The 14,056-nt window shown below is 45.4% G+C and overlaps 19 non-coding genes across 19 annotated transcripts in view; all 19 read left to right on the top strand.

Annotated features, from left to right (window-relative positions):
* Positions 1–559: 559 nt before the first annotated feature.
* On the top strand, positions 560–632 carry Trnaf-gaa (transfer RNA phenylalanine (anticodon GAA)). The gene has a single exon. It is a non-coding gene; the product is annotated as a tRNA-Phe (tRNA).
* Positions 633–1,844: 1,212 nt separating this feature from the next.
* On the top strand, positions 1,845–1,917 carry Trnaf-gaa (transfer RNA phenylalanine (anticodon GAA)). Its single transcript has one exon. It is a non-coding gene; the product is annotated as a tRNA-Phe (tRNA).
* Positions 1,918–2,272: 355 nt separating this feature from the next.
* Positions 2,273–2,345, top strand: Trnaf-gaa (transfer RNA phenylalanine (anticodon GAA)). Its single transcript has one exon. It is a non-coding gene; the product is annotated as a tRNA-Phe (tRNA).
* Positions 2,346–2,700: 355 nt separating this feature from the next.
* Positions 2,701–2,773, top strand: Trnaf-gaa (transfer RNA phenylalanine (anticodon GAA)). Its single transcript has one exon. It is a non-coding gene; the product is annotated as a tRNA-Phe (tRNA).
* Positions 2,774–3,128: 355 nt separating this feature from the next.
* Positions 3,129–3,201, top strand: Trnaf-gaa (transfer RNA phenylalanine (anticodon GAA)). The gene has a single exon. It is a non-coding gene; the product is annotated as a tRNA-Phe (tRNA).
* Positions 3,202–3,984: 783 nt separating this feature from the next.
* Positions 3,985–4,057, top strand: Trnaf-gaa (transfer RNA phenylalanine (anticodon GAA)). Its single transcript has one exon. It is a non-coding gene; the product is annotated as a tRNA-Phe (tRNA).
* A 355-nt stretch (positions 4,058–4,412) lies between these two features.
* On the top strand, positions 4,413–4,485 carry Trnaf-gaa (transfer RNA phenylalanine (anticodon GAA)). Its single transcript has one exon. It is a non-coding gene; the product is annotated as a tRNA-Phe (tRNA).
* Positions 4,486–5,268: 783 nt separating this feature from the next.
* Trnaf-gaa (transfer RNA phenylalanine (anticodon GAA)) lies at positions 5,269–5,341 on the top strand. The gene has a single exon. It is a non-coding gene; the product is annotated as a tRNA-Phe (tRNA).
* Positions 5,342–6,059: 718 nt separating this feature from the next.
* On the top strand, positions 6,060–6,132 carry Trnaf-gaa (transfer RNA phenylalanine (anticodon GAA)). The gene has a single exon. It is a non-coding gene; the product is annotated as a tRNA-Phe (tRNA).
* Positions 6,133–6,487: 355 nt separating this feature from the next.
* Positions 6,488–6,560, top strand: Trnaf-gaa (transfer RNA phenylalanine (anticodon GAA)). The gene has a single exon. It is a non-coding gene; the product is annotated as a tRNA-Phe (tRNA).
* A 355-nt stretch (positions 6,561–6,915) lies between these two features.
* On the top strand, positions 6,916–6,988 carry Trnaf-gaa (transfer RNA phenylalanine (anticodon GAA)). Its single transcript has one exon. It is a non-coding gene; the product is annotated as a tRNA-Phe (tRNA).
* A 718-nt stretch (positions 6,989–7,706) lies between these two features.
* Trnaf-gaa (transfer RNA phenylalanine (anticodon GAA)) lies at positions 7,707–7,779 on the top strand. Its single transcript has one exon. It is a non-coding gene; the product is annotated as a tRNA-Phe (tRNA).
* A 1,211-nt stretch (positions 7,780–8,990) lies between these two features.
* Trnaf-gaa (transfer RNA phenylalanine (anticodon GAA)) lies at positions 8,991–9,063 on the top strand. The gene has a single exon. It is a non-coding gene; the product is annotated as a tRNA-Phe (tRNA).
* Positions 9,064–9,781: 718 nt separating this feature from the next.
* Positions 9,782–9,854, top strand: Trnaf-aaa (transfer RNA phenylalanine (anticodon AAA)). Its single transcript has one exon. It is a non-coding gene; the product is annotated as a tRNA-Phe (tRNA).
* A 2,002-nt stretch (positions 9,855–11,856) lies between these two features.
* Positions 11,857–11,929, top strand: Trnaf-gaa (transfer RNA phenylalanine (anticodon GAA)). Its single transcript has one exon. It is a non-coding gene; the product is annotated as a tRNA-Phe (tRNA).
* A 355-nt stretch (positions 11,930–12,284) lies between these two features.
* Trnaf-gaa (transfer RNA phenylalanine (anticodon GAA)) lies at positions 12,285–12,357 on the top strand. Its single transcript has one exon. It is a non-coding gene; the product is annotated as a tRNA-Phe (tRNA).
* Positions 12,358–12,712: 355 nt separating this feature from the next.
* On the top strand, positions 12,713–12,785 carry Trnaf-gaa (transfer RNA phenylalanine (anticodon GAA)). The gene has a single exon. It is a non-coding gene; the product is annotated as a tRNA-Phe (tRNA).
* A 355-nt stretch (positions 12,786–13,140) lies between these two features.
* Trnaf-gaa (transfer RNA phenylalanine (anticodon GAA)) lies at positions 13,141–13,213 on the top strand. The gene has a single exon. It is a non-coding gene; the product is annotated as a tRNA-Phe (tRNA).
* Positions 13,214–13,996: 783 nt separating this feature from the next.
* The window catches only part of Trnaf-gaa (transfer RNA phenylalanine (anticodon GAA)), a 73-nt gene continuing 13 nt past the window's right edge, over positions 13,997–14,056 (top strand). Inside the window, exon 1 of the tRNA in view lies at positions 13,997–14,056. This exon is cut by the window's right edge and continues 13 nt beyond it. This is a non-coding gene — a tRNA (tRNA-Phe).

Genomic DNA, 14,056 nt, shown 5'->3' with positions numbered 1-14,056 from the left:
AATGAGGAGGCGTCTGGAATCGGTGGTGCGTGCGCAGGGAGGACACACTAGATATTGATGAAAGTCGGTGTGCAGACTCTCAGATGACTGTTCTTTCTTTCCATGTGACATTTGTGTTAATACACCTGACAACAACGTCTGTGGATGAATAGTAAATTGTGTCCATTTTTTCATGAATTTAAGACAGTTTTAAGAATTTGGATTTCGTTGCAATAAAGCAAAGTCTTGATACTTTTTCCCTTTAAGTTGTTTGTCAGAGATCGTCTGTTGAATAAAAAAGTGTCAAACTATATCAACCCGGCATATTTTGATTGTCAGAACACTTCAAAGTTGCTCCAATAGAAAAAATTGGGGTGTTGCTTGATTAATTTCCAGGTGTATAGTTGAAACTTCCCTGTCACTTTTGACTTGTCCTGTCTGACGAATGACTGGTCAGCACAAGAACATACGTTCAGTGGTCTGCAAAGCAATTTCAAATGAAAACACAGCCTTCATTTGGACACAAGACAATTGGCTGGCTCTATATACAGTTCGTTTGAAACGACAGGTTTGCTCGTCGGCCGGAATAGCTCAGTTGGGAGAGCGTTAGACTGAAGATCTAAAGGCCCCCGGTTCAATCCCGGGTTCCGGCACAGAGTGCAGGACTCTGGCGGCTGACCCTATTTTTTGGGTAGTCAGTCTAGGGATTTATTCATCTCTGACCACTTGTCAAAAGTCATCCACCTGCCGGAGCATATGCAAACTATTTTACATGAGAATATATTCATGAGCCCCTTTTCAGTGGAGATTCTAGACGTTCATGGAAATGTAGTTGAAACTTAACTGTCACTTTTGACTTGTCCTGTCTGACGAATGACTGGTCAGCACAAGAACATACGTTCAGTGGTCTGCAAAGCAATTTCAAATGAAAACACAGCCTTCATTTGGACACAAGACAATTGGCTGGCTGTATATACAGTTCGTTTGAAACGACAGGTTTATTCGTCGGCCGGAATAGCTCAGTTGGGAGAGCGTTAGACGGAAGATCTAAAGGCCCCCCGGTTCAATCCCGGGTTTCGGCAAAGAGTGCAGGACTCTGGCGGCTGACCATATTTTTTGGGTAGTCACTCTAGGAATTTATTCATCTCTGACCACTTGTCAAAAGTCATCCACCTGCCGGAGCATATGCAAACTATTTTACATGAGAATATATTCATGAGCCCCTTTTCAGTGGAGATTCTAGACGTTCATGGAAATGTAGTTGAAACTTCCCTGTCACTTTTGACTTGTCCTGTCTGACGAATGACTGGTCAGCACAAGAACATACGTTCAGTGCTCTGCAAAGCAATTTCAAATGAAAACACAGCCTTCATTTGGACACAAGACAATTGGCTGGCTCTATATACAGTTCGTTTGAAACGACAGGTTTACTCGTCGGCCGGAATAGCTCATTTGGGAGAGCGTTAGACTGAAGATCTAAAGGCCCCCGGTTCAATCCCGGGTTCCGGCACAGAGTGCAGGACTCTGGCGGCTGACCATATTTTTTGGGTAGTCAGTCTAGGGATTTATTCATCTCTGACCACTTGTCAAAAGTCATCCACCTGCCGGAGCATATGCAAACTATTTTACATGAGAATATATTCATGAGCCCCTTTTCAGTGGAGATTCTAGACGTTCATGGAAATGTAGTTGAAACTTCCCTGTCACTTTTGACTTGTCCTGTCTGACGAATGACTGGTCAGCACAAGAACATACGTTCAGTGGTCTGCAAAGCAATTTCAAATGAAAACACAGCCTTCATTTGGACACAAGACAATTGGCTGGCTCTATATACAGTTCGTTTGAAACGACAGGTTTACTCGTCGGCCGGAATAGCTCAGTTGGGAGAGCGTTAGACTGAAGATCTAAAGGCCCCCGGTTCAATCCCGGGTTCCGGCACAGAGTGCAGGACTCTGGCGGCTGACCCTATTTTTTGGGTAGTCAGTCTAGGGATTTATTCATCTCTGACCACTTGTCAAAAGTCATCCACCTGCCGGAGCATATGCAAACTATTTTACATGAGAATATATTCATGAGCCCCTTTTCAGTGGAGATTCTAGACGTTCATGGAAATGTAGTTGAAACTTCCCTGTCACTTTTGACTTGTCCTGTCTGACGAATGACTGGTCAGCACAAGAATATACGTTCAGTGGTCTGCAAAGCAATTTCAAATGAAAACACAGCCTTCATTTGGACACAAGACAATTGGCTGGCTCTATATGCAGTTCGTTTGAAACGACAGGTTTGCTCGTCGGCCGGAATAGCTCAGTTGGGAGAGCGTTAGACTGAAGATCTAAAGGCCCCCGGTTCAATCCCGGGTTCCGGCACAGAGTGCAGGACTCTGGCGGCTGACCCTATTTTTTGGGTAGTCAGTCTAGGGATTTATTCATCTCTGACCACTTGTCAAAAGTCATCCACCTGCCGGAGCATATGCAAACTATTTTACATGAGAATATATTCATGAGCCCCTTTTCAGTGGAGATTCTAGACGTTCATGGAAATGTAGTTGAAACTTCCCTGTCACTTTTGACTTGTCCTGTCTGACGAATGACTGGTCAGCACAAGAATATACGTTCAGTGGTCTGCAAAGCAATTTCAAATGAAAACACAGCCTTCATTTGGACACAAGACAATTGGCTGGCTCTATATGCAGTTCGTTTGAAACGACAGGTTTGCTCGTCGGCCGGAATAGCTCAGTTGGGAGAGCGTTAGACTGAAGATCTAAAGGCCCCCGGTTCAATCCCGGGTTCCGGCACAGAGTGCAGGACTCTGGCGGCTGACCATATTTTTTGGGTAGTCAGTCTAGGGATTTATTCATCTCTGACCACTTGTCAAAAGTCATCCACCTGCCGGAGCATATGCAAACTATTTTACATGAGAATATATTCATGAGCCCCTTTTCAGTGGAGATTCTAGACGTTCATGGAAATGTAGTTGACACTTCCCTGTCACTTTTGACTTGTCCTGTCTGACTAATGACTGGTCAGCACAAGAATATACGTTCAGTGGTCTGCAAAGCAATTTCAAATGAAAACACAGCCTTCATTTGGACACAAGACAATTGGCTGGCTCTATATGCAGTTCGTTTGAAACGACAGGTTTGCTCGTCGGCCGGAATAGCTCAGTTGGGAGAGCGTTAGACTGAAGATCTAAAGGCCCCCGGTTCAATCCCGGGTTCCGGCACAGAGTGCAGGACTCTGGCGGCTGACCCTATTTTTTGGGTAGTCAGTCTAGGGATTTATTCATCTCTGACCACTTGTCAAAAGTCATCCACCTGCCGGAGCATATGCAAACTATTTTACATGAGAATATATTCATGAGCCCCTTTTCAGTGGAGATTCTAGACGTTCATGGAAATGTAGTTGAAACTTCCCTGTCACTTTTGACTTGTCCTGTCTGACGAATGACTGGTCAGCACAAGAATATACGTTCAGTGGTCTGCAAAGCAATTTCAAATGAAAACACAGCCTTCATTTGGACACAAGACAATTGGCTGGCTCTATGTGCAGTTCGTTTGAAACGACAGGTTTGCTCGTCGGCCGGAATAGCTCAGTTGGGAGAGCGTTAGACTGAAGATCTAAAGGCCCCCGGTTCAATCCTGGGTTCTGGCACAGAGTGCAGGACTCTGGCGGCTGACCATATTTTTTGGGTAGTCAGTCTAGGGATTTATTCATCTCTGACCACTTGTCAAAAGTCATCCACCTGCCGGAGCATATGCAAACTATTTTACATGAGAATATATTCATGAGCCCCTTTTCAGTGGAGATTCTAGACGTTCATGGAAATGTAGTTGAAACTTCCCTGTCACTTTTGACTTGTCCTGTCTGACGAATGACTGGTCAGCACAAGAATATACGTTCAGTGGTCTGCAAAGCAATTTCAAATGAAAACACAGCCTTCATTTGGACACAAGACAATTGGCTGGCTCTATATGCAGTTCGTTTGAAACGACAGGTTTGCTCGTCGGCCGGAATAGCTCAGTTGGGAGAGCGTTAGACTGAAGATCTAAAGGCCCCCGGTTCAATCCCGGGTTCCGGCACAGAGTGCAGGACTCTGGCGGCTGACCATATTTTTTGGGTAGTCAGTCTAGGGATTTATTCATCTCTGACCACTTGTCAAAAGTCATCCACCTGCCGGAGCATATGCAAACTATTTTACATGAGAATATATTCATGAGCCCCTTTTCAGTGGAGATTCTAGACGTTCATGGAAATGTAGTTGACACTTCCCTGTCACTTTTGACTTGTCCTGTCTGACTAATGACTGGTCAGCACAAGAATATACGTTCAGTGGTCTGCAAAGCAATTTCAAATGAAAACACAGCCTTCATTTGGACACAAGACAATTGGCTGGCTCTATATGCAGTTCGTTTGAAACGACAGGTTTGCTCGTCGGCCGGAATAGCTCAGTTGGGAGAGCGTTAGACTGAAGATCTAAAGGCCCCCGGTTCAATCCCGGGTTCCGGCACAGAGTGCAGGACTCTGGCGGCTGACCCTATTTTTTGGGTAGTCAGTCTAGGGATTTATTCATCTCTGACCACTTGTCAAAAGTCATCCACCTGCCGGAGCATATGCAAACTATTTTACATGAGAATATATTCATGAGCCCCTTTTCAGTGGAGATTCTAGACGTTCATGGAAATGTAGTTGAAACTTCCCTGTCACTTTTGACTTGTCCTGTCTGACGAATGACTGGTCAGCACAAGAATATACGTTCAGTGGTCTGCAAAGCAATTTCAAATGAAAACACAGCCTTCATTTGGACACAAGACAATTGGCTGGCTCTATGTGCAGTTCGTTTGAAACGACAGGTTTGCTCGTCGGCCGGAATAGCTCAGTTGGGAGAGCGTTAGACTGAAGATCTAAAGGCCCCCGGTTCAATCCTGGGTTCTGGCACAGAGTGCAGGACTCTGGCGGCTGACCATATTTTTTGGGTAGTCAGTCTAGGGATTTATTCATCTCTGACCACTTGTCAAAAGTCATCCACCTGCCGGAGCATATGCAAACTATTTTACATGAGAATATATTCATGAGCCCCTTTTCAGTGGAGATTCTAGACGTTCATGGAAATGTAGTTGAAACTTCCCTGTCACTTTTGACTTGTCCTGTCTGACGAATGACTGGTCAGCACAAGAATATACGTTCAGTGGTCTGCAAAGCAATTTCAAATGAAAACACAGCCTTCATTTGGACACAAGACAATTGGCTGGCTCTATATGCAGTTCGTTTGAAACGACAGGTTTGCTCGTCGGCCGGAATAGCTCAGTTGGGAGAGCGTTAGACTGAAGATCTAAAGGCCCCCGGTTCAATCCCGGGTTCCGGCACAGAGTGCAGGACTCTGGCGGCTGACCCTATTTTTTGGGTAGTCAGTCTAGGGATTTATTCATCTCTGACCACTTGTCAAAAGTCATCCACCTGCCGGAGCATATGCAAACTATTTTACATGAGAATATATTCATGAGCCCCTTTTCAGTGGAGATTCTAGACGTTCATGGAAATGTAGTTGAAACTTCCCTGTCACTTTTGACTTGTCCTGTCTGACGAATGACTGGTCAGCACAAGAATATACGTTCAGTGGTCTGCAAAGCAATTTCAAATGAAAACACAGCCTTCATTTGGACACAAGACAATTGGCTGGCTCTATATGCAGCTCGTTTGAAACGACAGGTTTGCTCGTCGGCCGGAATAGCTCAGTTGGGAGAGCGTTAGACTGAAGATCTAAAGGCCCCCGGTTCAATGCTGGGTTCCGGCACAGAGTGCAGGACTCTGGCGGCTGACCATATTTTTTGGATAGTCAGTCTAGGGATTTATTCATCTCTGACCACTTGTCAAAAGTCATCCACCTGCCGGAGCATATGCAATGTAGTTGAAACTTCCCTGTCACTTTTGACTTGTCCTGTCTGACGAATGACTGGTCAGCACAAGAATATACGTTCAGTGGTCTGCAAAGCAATTTCAAATGAAACCACAGCCTTCATTTGGACACAAGACAATTGGCTGGCTCTATATGCAGTTCGTTTGAAACGACAGGTTTGCTCGTCGGCCGGAATAGCTCAGTTGGGAGAGCGTTAGACTGAAGATCTAAAGGCCCCCGGTTCAATCCCGGGTTCCGGCACAGAGTGCAGGACTCTGGCGGCTGACCATATTTTTTGGGTAGTCAGTCTAGGGATTTATTCATCTCTGACCACTTGTCAAAAGTCATCCACCTGCCGGAGCATATGCAAACTATTTTACATGAGAATATATTCATGAGCCCCTTTTCAGTGGAGATTCTAGACGTTCATAGAAATGTAGTTGACACTTCCCTGTCACTTTTGACTTGTCCTGTCTGACGAATGACTGGTCAGCACAAGAATATACGTTCAGTGGTCTGCAAAGCAATTTCAAATGAAAACACAGCCTTCATTTGGACACAAGACAATTGGCTGGCTCTATATGCAGTTCGTTTGAAACGACAGGTTTGCTCGTCGGCCGGAATAGCTCAGTTGGGAGAGCGTTAGACTGAAGATCTAAAGGCCCCCGGTTCAATCCCGGGTTCCGGCACAGAGTGCAGGACTCTGGCGGCTGACCATATTTTTTGGGTAGTCAGTCTAGGGATTTATTCATCTCTGACCACTTGTCAAAAGTCATCCACCTGCCGGAGCATATGCAAACTATTTTACATGAGAATATATTCATGAGCCCCTTTTCAGTGGAGATTCTAGACGTTCATGGAAATGTAGTTGAAACTTCCCTGTCACTTTTGACTTGTCCTGTCTGACGAATGACTGGTCAGCACAAGAATATACGTTCAGTGGTCTGCAAAGCAATTTCAAATGAAAACACAGCCTTCATTTGGACACAAGACAATTGGCTGGCTCTATATGCAGTTCGTTTGAAACGACAGGTTTGCTCGTCGGCCGGAATAGCTCAGTTGGGAGAGCGTTAGACTGAAGATCTAAAGGCCCCCGGTTCAATCCCGGGTTCCGGCACAGAGTGCAGGACTCTGGCGGCTGACCATATTTTTTGGGTAGTCAGTCTAGGGATTTATTCATCTCTGACCACTTGTCAAAAGTCATCCACCTGCCGGAGCATATGCAAACTATTTTACATGAGAATATATTCATGAGCCCCTTTTCAGTGGAGATTCTAGACGTTCATGGAAATGTAGTTGAAACTTCCCTGTCACTTTTGACTTGTCCTGTCTGACGAATGACTGGTCAGCACAAGAATATACGTTCAGTGGTCTGCAAAGCAATTTCAAATGAAAACACAGCCTTCATTTGGACACAAGACAATTGGCTGGCTCTATATGCAGCTCGTTTGAAACGACAGGTTTGCTCGTCGGCCGGAATAGCTCAGTTGGGAGAGCGTTAGACTGAAGATCTAAAGGCCCCCGGTTCAATGCTGGGTTCCGGCACAGAGTGCAGGACTCTGGCGGCTGACCATATTTTTTGGATAGTCAGTCTAGGGATTTATTCATCTCTGACCACTTGTCAAAAGTCATCCACCTGCCGGAGCATATGCAATGTAGTTGAAACTTCCCTGTCACTTTTGACTTGTCCTGTCTGACGAATGACTGGTCAGCACAAGAATATACGTTCAGTGGTCTGCAAAGCAATTTCAAATGAAAACACAGCCTTCATTTGGACACAAGACAATTGGCTGGCTCTATATGCAGTTCGTTTGAAACGACAGGTTTGCTCGTCGGCCGGAATAGCTCAGTTGGGAGAGCGTTAGACTGAAGATCTAAAGGCCCCCGGTTCAATCCCGGGTTCCGGCACAGAGTGCAGGACTCTGGCGGCTGACCATATTTTTTGGGTAGTCAGTCTAGGAATTTATTCATCTCTGACCACTTGTCAAAAGTCATCCACCTGCCGGAGCATATGCAAACTATTTTACATGAGAATATATTCATGAGCCCCTTTTCAGTGGAGATTCTAGACGTTCATAGAAATGTAGTTGACACTTCCCTGTCACTTTTGACTTGTCCTGTCTGACGAATGACTGGTCAGCACAAGAATATACGTTCAGTGGTCTGCAAAGCAATTTCAAATGAAAACACAGCCTTCATTTGGACACAAGACAATTGGCTGGCTCTATATGCAGTTCGTTTGAAACGACAGGTTTGCTCGTCGGCCGGAATAGCTCAGTTGGGAGAGCGTTAGACTGAAGATCTAAAGGCCCCCGGTTCAATCCCGGGATCCGGCACAGAGTGCAGGACTCTGGCGGCTGACCATATTTTTTGGGTAGTCAGTCTAGGGATTTATTCATCTCTGACCACTTGTCAAAAGTCATCCACCTGCCGGAGCATATGCAAACTATTTTACATGAGAATATATTCATGAGCCCCTTTTCAGTGGAGATTCTAGACGTTCATAGAAATGTAGTTGACACTTCCCTGTCACTTTTGACTTGTCCTGTCTGACGAATGACTGGTCAGCACAAGAATATACGTTCAGTGGTCTGCAAAGCAATTTCAAATGAAAACACAGCCTTCATTTGGACACAAGACAATTGGCTGGCTCTATATGCAGTTCGTTTGAAACGACAGGTTTGCTCGTCGGCCGGAATAGCTCAGTTGGGAGAGCGTTAGACTGAAGATCTAAAGGCCCCCGGTTCAATCCTGGGTTCTGGCACAGAGTGCAGGACTCTGGCGGCTGACCATATTTTTTGGGTAGTCAGTCTAGGGATTTATTCATCTCTGACCACTTGTCAAAAGTCATCCACCTGCCGGAGCATATGCAAACTATTTTACATGAGAATATATTCATGAGCCCCTTTTCAGTGGAGATTCTAGACGTTCATGGAAATGTAGTTGAAGCTTCCCTGTCACTTTTGACTTGTCCTGTCTGACGAATGACTGGTCAGGACAAGAATATACGTTCAGTGATCTGCAAAGCAATTTCAAATGAAAACACAGCCTTCATTTGGACACAAGACAATTGGCTGGCTCTATATACAGTTCGTTTGAAACGACAGGTTTGCACGTCGGCCGGAATAGCTCAGTTGGGAGAGCGTTAGACTGAAGATCTAAAGGCCCCCGGTTCAATCCCGGGTTCCGGCACAGAGTGCAGGACTCTGGCGGCTGACCATATTTTTTGGGTAGTCAGTCTAGGGATTTATTCATCTCTGACCACTTGTCAAAAGTCATCCACCTGCCGGAGCATATGCAAACTATTTTATATGAGAATATATTCAAGAGCCCCTTTTCAGTGGAGATTGTAGACGTTCATGGAAATGTAGTTGAAACTTCCCTGTCACTTTTGACTTGTCCTGTCTGACGAATGACTGGTCAGCACAAGAATATACGTTCAGTGGTCTGCAAAGCAATTTCAAATGAAAACACAGCCTTCATTTGGACACAAGACAATTGGCTGGCTCTATATGCAGTTTGTTTGAAACGACAGGTTTGCTCGTCGGCCGGAATAGCTCAGTTGGGAGAGCGTTAGACTGAAGATCTAAAGGCCCCCGGTTTAATGCTGGGTTCCGGCACAGAGTGCAGGACTCTGGCGGCTGACCATATTTTTTGGGTAGTCAGTCTAGGGATTTATTCATCTCTGACCACTTGTCAAAAGTCATCCACCTGCCGGAGCATATGCAATGTAGTTGAAACTTCCCTGTCACTTTTGACTTGTCCTGTCTGACGAATGACTGGTCAGCACAAGAATATACGTTCAGTGGTCTGCAAAGCAATTTCAAATGAAAACACGGCCTTCATTTGGACACAAGACAATTGGCTGGCTCTATATGCAGTTCGTTTGAAACGACAGGTTTGCTCGTCGGCCGGAATAGCTCAGTTGGGAGAGCGTTAGACTAAAGATCTAAAAGCCCCCGGTTCAATCCCGGGTTCCGGCACAGAGTGCAGGACTCTGGCGGCTGACCATATTTTTTGGGTAGTCAGTCTAGGAATTTATTCATCTCTGACCACTTGTCAAAAGTCATCCACCTGCCGGAGCATATGCAAACTATTTTACATAAGAATATATTCATGAGCCCCTTTTCAGTGGAGATTCTAGACGTTCATGGAAATGTAGTTGAAACTTCCCTGTCACTTTTGACTTGTCCTGTCTGACGAATGACTGGTCAGCACAAGAATATACGTTCAGTGGTCTGCAAAGCAATTTCAAATGAAAACACAGCCTTCATTTGGACACAAGACAATTGGCTGGCTCTATATGCAGTTCGTTTGAAACGACAGGTTTGCTCGTCGGCCGGAATAGCTCAGTTGGGAGAGCGTTAGACTGAAGATCTAAAGGCCCCCGGTTCAATGCTGGGTTCCGGCACAGAGTGCAGGACTCTTGCGGCTGACCCTATTTTTTGGGTAGTCAGTCTAGGGATTTATTCATCTCTGACCACTTGTCAAAAGTCATCCACCTGCCGGAGCATATGCAAACTATTTTACATGAGAATATATTCATGAGCCCCTTTTCAGTGGAGATTGTAGACGTTCATGGAAATGTAGTTGAAACTTCCCTGTCACTTTTGACTTGTCCTGTCTGACGAATGACTGGTCAGCACAAGAATATACGTTCAGTGGTCTGCAAAGCAATTTCAAATGAAAACACAGCCTTCATTTGGACACAAGACAATTGGCTGGCTCTATATGCAGTTTGTTTGAAACGACAGGTTTGCTCGTCGGCCGGAATAGCTCAGTTGGGAGAGCGTTAGACTGAAGATCTAAAGGCCCCCGGTTTAATGCTGGGTTCCGGCACAGAGTGCAGGACTCTGGCGGCTGACCATATTTTTTGGGTAGTCAGTCTAGGGATTTATTCATCTCTGACCACTTGTCAAAAGTCATCCACCTGCCGGAGCATATGCAATGTAGTTGAAACTTCCCTGTCACTTTTGACTTGTCCTGTCTGACGAATGACTGGTCAGCACAAGAATATACGTTCAGTGGTCTGCAAAGCAATTTCAAATGAAAACACGGCCTTCATTTGGACACAAGACAATTGGCTGGCTCTATATGCAGTTCGTTTGAAACGACAGGTTTGCTCGTCGGCCGGAATAGCTCAGTTGGGAGAGCGTTAGACTGAAGATCTAAAAGCCCCCGGTTCAATCCCGGGTTCCGGCACAGAGTGCAGGACTCTGGCGGCTGACCATATTTTTTGGGTAGTCAGTCTAGGAATTTATTCATCTCTGACCACTTGTCAAAAGTCATCCACCTGCCGGAGCATATGCAAACTATTTTACATAAGAATATATTCATGAGCCCCTTTTCAGTGGAGATTCTAGACGTTCATGGAAATGTAGTTGAAACTTCCCTGTCACTTTTGACTTGTCCTGTCTGACGAATGACTGGTCAGCACAAGAATATACGTTCAGTGGTCTGCAAAGCAATTTCAAATGAAAACACAGCCTTCATTTGGACACAAGACAATTGGCTGGCTCTATATGCAGTTCGTTTGAAACGACAGGTTTGCTCGTCGGCCGGAATAGCTCAGTTGGGAGAGCGTTAGACTGAAGATCTAAAGGCCCCCGGTTCAATGCTGGGTTCCGGCACAGAGTGCAGGACTCTTGCGGCTGACCCTATTTTTTGGGTAGTCAGTCTAGGGATTTATTCATCTCTGACCACTTGTCAAAAGTCATCCACCTGCCGGAGCATATGCAAACTATTTTACATGAGAATATATTCATGAGCCCCTTTTCAGTGGAGATTCTAGACGTTCATGGAAATGTAGTTGAAACTTCCCTGTCACTTTTGACTTGTCCTGTCTGACGAATGACTGGTCAGCACAAGAATATACGTTCAGTGGTCTGCAAAGCAATTTCAAATGAAAACACAGCCTTCATTTGGACACAAGACAATTGGCTGGCTCTATATGCAGTTCGTTTGAAACGACAGGTTTGCTCGTCGGCCGGAATAGCTCAGTTGGGAGAGCGTTAGACTGAAGATCTAAAGGCCCCCGGTTCAATCCCGGGTTCCGGCACAGAGTGCAGGACTCTGGCGGCTGACCCTATTTTTTGGGTAGTCAGTCTAGGGATTTATTCATCTCTGACCACTTGTCAAAAGTCATCCACCTGCCGGAGCATATGCAAACTATTTTACATGAGAATATATTCATGAGCCCCTTTTCAGTGGAGATTCTAGACGTTCATGGAAATGTAGTTGAAACTTCCCTGTCACTTTTGACTTGTCCTGTCTGACGAATGACTGGTCAGCACAAGAATATACGTTCAGTGGTCTGCAAAGCAATTTCAAATGAAAACACAGCCTTCATTTGGACACAAGACAATTGGCTGGCTCTATATGCAGTTCGTTTGAAACGACAGGTTTGCTCGTCGGCCGGAATAGCTCAGTTGGGAGAGCGTTAGACTGAAGATCTAAAGGCCCCCGGTTCAATCCCGGGTTCCGGCACAGAGTGCAGGACTCTGGCGGCTGACCCTATTTTTTGGGTAGTCAGTCTAGGGATTTATTCATCTCTGACCACTTGTCAAAAGTCATCCACCTGCCGGAGCATATGCAAACTATTTTACATGAGAATATATTCATGAGCCCCTTTTCAGTGGAGATTCTAGACGTTCATGGAAATGTAGTTGAAACTTCCCTGTCACTTTTGACTTGTCCTGTCTGACGAATGACTGGTCAGCACAAGAATATACGTTCAGTGGTCTGCAAAGCAATTTCAAATGAAAACACAGCCTTCATTTGGACACAAGACAATTGGCTGGCTCTATATGCAGTTCGTTTGAAACGACAGGTTTGCTCGTCGGCCGGAATAGCTCAGTTGGGAGAGCGTTAGACTGAAGATCTAAAGGCCCCCGGTTCAATCCCGGGTTCCGGCACAGAGTGCAGGACTCTGGCGGCTGACCCTATTTTTTGTATAGTCACTCTAGGAATTTATTCATCTCTGACCACTTGTCAAAAGTCATCCACCTGCCGGAGCATATGCAAACTATTTTACATGAGAATATATTCATGAGCCCCTTTTCAGTGGAGATTCTAGACGTTCATGGAAATGTAGTTGAAACTTCCCTGTCACTTTTGACTTGTCCTGTCTGACGAATGACTGGTCAGCACAAGAATATACGTTCAGTGGTCTGCAAAGCAATTTCAAATGAAAACACAGCCTTCATTTGGACACAAGACAATTGGCTGGCTCTATATGCAGTTCGTTTGAAACGACAGGTTTGCTCGTCGGCCGGAATAGCTCAGTTGGGAGAGCGTTAGACTGAAGATCTAAAGGCCCCCGGTTCAATCCCGGGTTCCGGCACAGAGTGCAGGACTCTGGCGGCTGACCCTATTTTTTGGGTAGTCAGTCTAGGGATTTATTCATCTCTGACCACTTGTCAAAAGTCATCCACCTGCCGGAGCATATGCAAACTATTTTACATGAGAATATATTCATGAGCCCCTTTTCAGTGGAGATTCTAGACGTTCATGGAAATGTAGTTGAAACTTCCCTGTCACTTTTGACTTGTCCTGTCTGACGAATGACTGGTCAGCACAAGAATATACGTTCAGTGGTCTGCAAAGCAATTTCAAATGAAAACACAGCCTTCATTTGGACACAAGACAATTGGCTGGCTCTATATGCGGTTCGTTTGAAACGACAGGTTTCCTCGTCGGACGGAATAGCTCAGTTGGGAGAGCGTTAGACTGAAGATCTAAAGGCCCCCGGTTCAATCCCGGGTTCCGGCACAGAGTGCAGGACTCTGGCGGCTGACCCTATTTTTTGGGTAGTCAGTCTAGGAATTTATTCATCTCTGACCACTTGTCAAAAGTCATCCACCTGCCGGAGCATATGCAAACTATTTTACATGAGAATATATTCATGAGCCCCTTTTCAGTGGAGATTCTAGACGTTCATGGAAATGTAGTTGAAACTTCCCTGTCACTTTTGACTTGTCCTGTCTGACGAATGACTGGTCAGCACAAGAATATACGTTCAGTGGTCTGCAAAGCAATTTCAAATGAAAACACAGCCTTCATTTGGACACAAGACAATTGGCTGGCTCTATATGCAGTTCGTTTGAAACGACAGGTTTGCTCGTCGGCCGGAATAGCTCAGTTGGGAGAGCGTTAGACTGAAGATCTAAAGGCCCCCGGTTCAATC

This window comes from Haliotis asinina, chromosome 1 (genome assembly GCF_037392515.1).
Source record: "Haliotis asinina isolate JCU_RB_2024 chromosome 1, JCU_Hal_asi_v2, whole genome shotgun sequence".
Taxonomy (NCBI): domain Eukaryota; kingdom Metazoa; phylum Mollusca; class Gastropoda; order Lepetellida; family Haliotidae; genus Haliotis; species Haliotis asinina.
The sequence above is the reverse complement of the archived record's forward strand: the minus strand, read 5'-3'. Positions and strand labels throughout refer to the sequence as shown.